This window comes from Salvelinus sp. IW2-2015, unplaced genomic scaffold, assembly GCF_002910315.2.
Source record: "Salvelinus sp. IW2-2015 unplaced genomic scaffold, ASM291031v2 Un_scaffold2290, whole genome shotgun sequence".
Classification (NCBI taxonomy): domain Eukaryota; kingdom Metazoa; phylum Chordata; class Actinopteri; order Salmoniformes; family Salmonidae; genus Salvelinus; species Salvelinus sp. IW2-2015.
Window position 1 is genome coordinate 152,139 of NW_019943616.1, and position 6,251 is coordinate 158,389.

A 6,251-nucleotide genomic window follows, 5' to 3' on the forward strand; every position below is an offset into this window, starting at 1 on the left:
TGCAAAGCTGTCATCAAGGCAAAGGGTGCTGCTTTGAAGAATATCAAATATATTTTGATTTGTTCAACACTCTTTTTGGTTACTACATGATTCCATATGTTGTTTATTTCATAGATAGTTTTGATGTCTTCACTATTATTCTACAATGTAGAAAATAGTAAAAATAAAGAAAAACCCTTGAATGAGTAGGTGTGTCCAAAGTTTTGACTGGTACTGTATTTCAAAATGTATTTCGACCTTAGAAGAACCTGGACATAGCCAGGACAAATGGAAAAATATAAGCAACAAACATTTCCTTTTGAGTGACAATCTATAGAAAGTTTCATATTGTTTGTTGTGGTTGGATATTTTGTATGTAATTTGTTGATTTTAAGAGATTTTTTTTGTGTCTTTTATCAGGAGTATTATTTTGATTGATTTGTAAGATTCTGCAGAACTTCTTAGGAATGTATTACCCCCACATTACAGCTGGGTTCATAGTGGCCAATGTCACTTTGTTACAAAGGTTCTGTTTTGTACACATGACGTTACATTCCGTTGTAGACTATTGCTCACTATTGACTAGATGTGGTTKATTTGATTTATGTTTCATTTACATAGTGTTACTTTTTGTTATTTATGTCTTTTTGGTTTACRTAATTTATTCATTTTTACTATCACCTACAAATGCCACTTCTATGGCACAGGCTTGTATTAATAATCTCAAAGAAATACAAAGATTAAACTGTGAACTGTTAATACTAATTTATTATGTCAAGAATGTATTTAATGTGGTCGTGTGAAAAACGTTAATGATCCTTTTTCTTTGAATACTWGTTATTTTTGGATCATATTTTTAAATGCTTTGCAATGAATGCATTATTCTTAGGCCTGGGWATTTAATCTGATTTTAGTCTACAATGTACAATTAACTGTTCGCAAGTGAAGATRAATGTCTGACAAATACCTTGATCAACCCTTGACCGTCAAGAAGAATAGAGTACTTTGGAAACATGTTAATGTTAATTGTGTGTCCATAAGGTCTATATACATGATATGACAGCAGTCAATGTTTCATGAAAACGTATGCGTTATGAAAGGTAAGATTTTATGAAAGAATGTGGACTTAAAAGTAGCTGATGAGTCAAGCTTTTTTCAAAATGATGTCGATTCTTCTTRTTTTTTKAATATTTAAAACAAATGGTTCTAACCATATTTTCTGCCTGGCAAATGTAGTTCATATAGCAAATGATATGGTATGTATGTGCTTCGGTAAATCTATTGTGAATGTATTTTATTATTCCCCCAAGAGATATCCTGGAGTAACGAGCAATGTGGAAAATGTTGAATTGTGACCTGATGATGTCATACTAGGTTTGTGTGTATTGAAGCGTTTATCAGCAAATGCTGTCATTTAAATAAAGGATTTTATTATACATTTTTGAAGTTCATAACATTTGAACAATGTGTCTCACTTGACATGACAACCTTATTCCTGAGGTGTGTTTTGAATCTACTGTTCATATCAAGAACTTGAAATTAGCTCTGATTTGTATTGTCCATTTTAGTTAGTCACTCTCCTCTCCATATTCCATTAGCTTCTGATAGCCTTTGTCCTTCATCTCCTCTTCCTCCTCAATTTCTTCCTCTTTCTTCTGGCGCACTTTTCCTCTTTCCCTGTTCTATTTCACTCTCCAACCAGATGGACGGTATCCCCACACTTCTCTGTCTTGCCAGGGAGYGAGCTATGCCCTTCTCATAGTACGCACATTCATTAATGAAGAATGGACAGAGAGGCTCAYTCCCTTGGTACTTTCGTGTCTCTCCAGAAGAAATCTGGAACAAAGGGTTAAGTTAAACAATTTAAAGGCAATGCTACCGAATTCTAATTGTGTGTATGWYAACTTCTGACCCACTGGGAATGTGATGAAAGAAATAAAAGCTGAAATAAATCTTTCTCTACTATTATTCTGACATTTCACGTTCTTAAAATAAAGTGGGGATCCTACCTGACCTAATACAGGYAATTTTTACTAGGATTAAATGTCAGGAATTGTGAAAAACMGAGTTTAAATGTATTTGACTAAGGTGTATGTAAACTTCCGACTTCAACTGTATCTCCAACAGTGCAGTAATACCTAACAATACAGAACAATACACACACAAATCCCCCCCCCAATTTTTTTAAAAAGAAATTAAGAAATATCAGAACGAGCTATCACAACATCGACATGCAGAGAGATGCCACCAGACCACTAAGCTGTTTGACCACCATGGCAGTAAAGAAGGCCACCTCCTTATTTACTCACCAAAGCCATCCTTGCCTACAGACTCGAGAGAATACTCTTCATTGAGGGAAGGTCGAAGTGAATGAACCTCACAGGTATGTAAGACATTTCCCCCCCCCCCCCCAATGTGTCAATCCAACAGTGGTAAGCCTCACAGAAATCACCTCAACATAACAATGTGGGTGAGATCATAGGAATCTTATTTCTACTGTGATTGTGTGTATCATCAAAATATATCTGGTTCAAAGCACAATGAAGGCTACTATGCAAATTGTTGGAGACAGGCCAACCTCATGTTCTACACTACTGAGTTAAAATATCACAAGTTGTACTATCCCTCGTCACCTTTCCTTCATCCATATTGATATTTTTAGAATAGGATATAACTATCCCGTCTTTTCAATCAGCGCAGATCTACTCTAATGAGAAAATGCATTTCAAACGATTTGACTCCATCTCCTCTTTGAGTATCTGTTAGGATCATTTGCTCTTGCCTGCAGGTATCTGTAGATGTGAAGAAAGATCCAATCGCAGTCTGAGTAGGCGATGAGGCACAGGCCCATGTTAGCGGTAGTGTTGTGGAGGTCAAACACCAGGTCCATTGACTCTGGACTGCCTTTAGGACTTAGCAGGGAGTTCAGCTCCTYGGGGAKCGCATAGGGGATTGTGTTTGTCACTAAGAGGGAGAGAAGCAGGATGAATCAGAACCTAGCCTTTTGGGGCCCCAATGCAACATTTGGTTGGAGGGCCCCCCACCTCACAGCAAAACATAATTTCCTACAATTCTACCCATTTTGAACCAAAGTGTTCGTTGCTATGCTGGTTGCTTGGCTCTATTTTACCTCGTAGCCGTCGCGAAGAAAAGAGAACACGAGCAGTTCTAGTTCTATTTCACCTCGTAAGCGTTCAGTCAGTCCGCTCAAAATTATGACATCAGAATTGCTCTCCAAGGACGGTGTTTTTGACGGTAACAACCTGCTGCTTCAGAGGATCGAGAAAAAAAATGGAAAGTGAACACTCTTTCTTTGCCATATATTTGTCTTCATATAAGTAAATATTGTTAAATAGGAAGAAAACATTTTAACTGTTTTTAGATTGACGTTGCTACTGTAGCTACTGTACTTATTTACCTCAGCCTGCCTAGTCAGCTAGCCAGCTAGCTAGCCAGACAGATTTGTTTAGCTAACGTTAGCTAGCTAGCATACGTACTGTAGCTGTTGTTGTAGCTTTCTGTTTGTATGTTGCTTACACTTCAATGGCATCCCTCGAGGAGATTTTCTTCTATCTTTCCAACCAGGTGAAGTACTATGAAGGCACGACTGATCTCGACAAGAGGGCGCAACATTCAGAGAAATTCACAATTCAGGGTAATGTTAACTRTTATTATAAACTGAGTGGTTAGAGCCCTGAATGCTGACTTGCTGACAGCCGTGGTATATCAGACGGGTATGACAAAACATTTATTTTTACTGCTCTAATTACGTTGGTAACCAGTTTTTAATAGCAATAAAGCACCTCCGGGGTTTGTGGTATATGGCCAATATACCATGGCTAAGGGCTGTGTTCAGGCACTCTGCGATACGTTGTGCGTAAGAACAGCCCTTAGCCGTGGTATATTGCCTTATTGCTTAATTAGAAAACTGGACGGATTTAACTACATATGTACAACAATTTTTCAAAAAACATTTTCCATCTAGCTAGTTAGTCATCTACATGTTGCTAGCTATACATATAGTTCAGTGGAGGCTGCTGAGGGGAGGACGGCTCATAATAATGTCTGGAATGGAGTAAATGGAGTGGTATCAAACACGTGGTTTCAATGTTGATACCATTCCATTGACTCCATTCCAGCCATTATTATGAGCCGTCCTTCCCTCAGCAGCCTCCACTGGTTTAGTTATATGTCTATCATATTGAGGTATCTAGCTATAAGTTAAACCTGATCAATCAAATTGATAGGTGTAKGSAATTATGGTAATTCCAAATGCCCTTAACTAGGTGTCTTTGCTAGACAGACACAGAGAGAGTGCTTGAAGTAGGCTATACCATTTTAAAGTGTTGAAAGTACATATCTCCCATTTATACCACTGCCCTAATCCATCCAATTTTCTCCCAGTAAAGTGTAACCTGTGTGTTTGCTTGTTTACYTCTCTGTGTCCTACCCTGTTCCCTTTAACTCTGCTCCTGTTCTCCAGGACCTAGACTTGGATCCACCTGATGTCCTCCATTACCAACCACCCCCCAATTTTCATTACATCATCAACAGCTGTTGTTATTGTCATGTTGTCATTGTCTGTTCTAAGAACGTTTTCTTGCTCTATCATACTGGGCACATGATATGTGAGATTAACTAAAAACACTAGCACTGCAAACACTCAGAACAAAGCAGTGCCTGGACTTTGCAGTCTCCCTCTTCAACTGGGTGGCAGGTAGCCTAGTGGTTAGAACATTGGATTAGGTAACTGAAAGTTTGCAAGATCAAATCCCTGACCTGATAAGGTAAAAAAAAAAAAACGGTCTTTCTGCCCCTGAACAAGGCATTTAACTCACTGTTTCTGGGCTGTCATTGAAAATAAGAATTTGTTCTTGACTGACTTGCCTAGTTAAATTTAAAAAAAAGTTCCCCTTCTGAGACTGGTCAGAACCGTCACTCACCCCACATCCACTATATTCCACACACCAGAATTAGTATTTTAGTCTATGATTGCCATAAATAAAAATAAATTAATGACATAACACTACCAAACAATATCAAAGTTTATGTTTTAAAATCTTAAATAGTGCCAGCTTTACAGTTGTTCATTGTAGGTTGTAAGGTATCCTTTGATTGCATTTATTTGTTCCACATTATTCATTGTTTTAGCCTAGGATCAACAATAGATATATATATTCAACCACTAGGGTGTACTAATGAGCTATGAGAGATAGAACAAAAATGAATCATAATAGAGGACTACTGAAATTATATTTTTTCAGTGTAGATAAGGGAAGGGCAGGTTCAAATAAAAACATGACGGCCAGACATGCAAGTCTATGAATCAAATGGATATGAATGAAGTGGGAATTAGCTGATTTTGTGATCTGTAAGGTAAGTAACTTTAACGTGTCAAGTAGATTACACGTTTACTTTGTAATTTCTCGAAACGTAGCAACGTTGAAGACATGGATTTCACGTTGTAACGTTAACGATGTAACCAAAAGTAGTTAGAAGTAATGTTTTAATTTTATTAGCTAAACAKAATTAGTTTAAACAGCAAAATTGTCGCGGAAATGTGCCTTGTTTGAATAGCGATGATGAAAATACCGTAATTTAAGCTGTAATGATCTTCAAAATTATTATCATTAGGTCATCACCGTTGATATAGCAACAGACGCTAATAGTTTATTGAATTACATTGTGACTCCGATGGGGACACTTTTTGGCCGCGGAATATTATTTGTCATGACAGGCCCTCTGGAGGTCAGGGCCTTTGGGCACGTGCCGGTCGTTTTTTGGTCATGATTACTACAAGTTTAGATAGCTGGCAAGACTAACTACCAATCTAAAATGTTGAAGATGGCATGGCTAATTGAGTGACTGACATAAGCAAGTGAAAAACTGCTGATGCACAACCAATTTTTGAAATTGCACCTGTTGTATTCAGACCTGAGAGTCAGGGTCGTCAGACCTGAGGGTGAGGGCCATCAGACTTGAGGGTCAGGATCATCAAGGGTCAGGGCCGTCAGACCTGAGGGTCAGGGCCGTCAGACCTGAGGGTGAGGGTCGTCAGACCTGAGGGTGAGGGCCGTCAGACCTGAGGGTGAGGGTCGTCAGACCTGAGGGTCAGGGCCGTCAGACCTGAGGGTCAGGGCCGTCAGACCTGAGAGTCAGGGTCGTCAGACCTGAGAGTCAGGGTCGTCAGACCTGAGAGTCAGGGTCGTCAGACCTGAGAGTCAGGGTCGTCAGACCTGAGGTTTGTGCTGGTGAAACAGAGGTTCAGATCC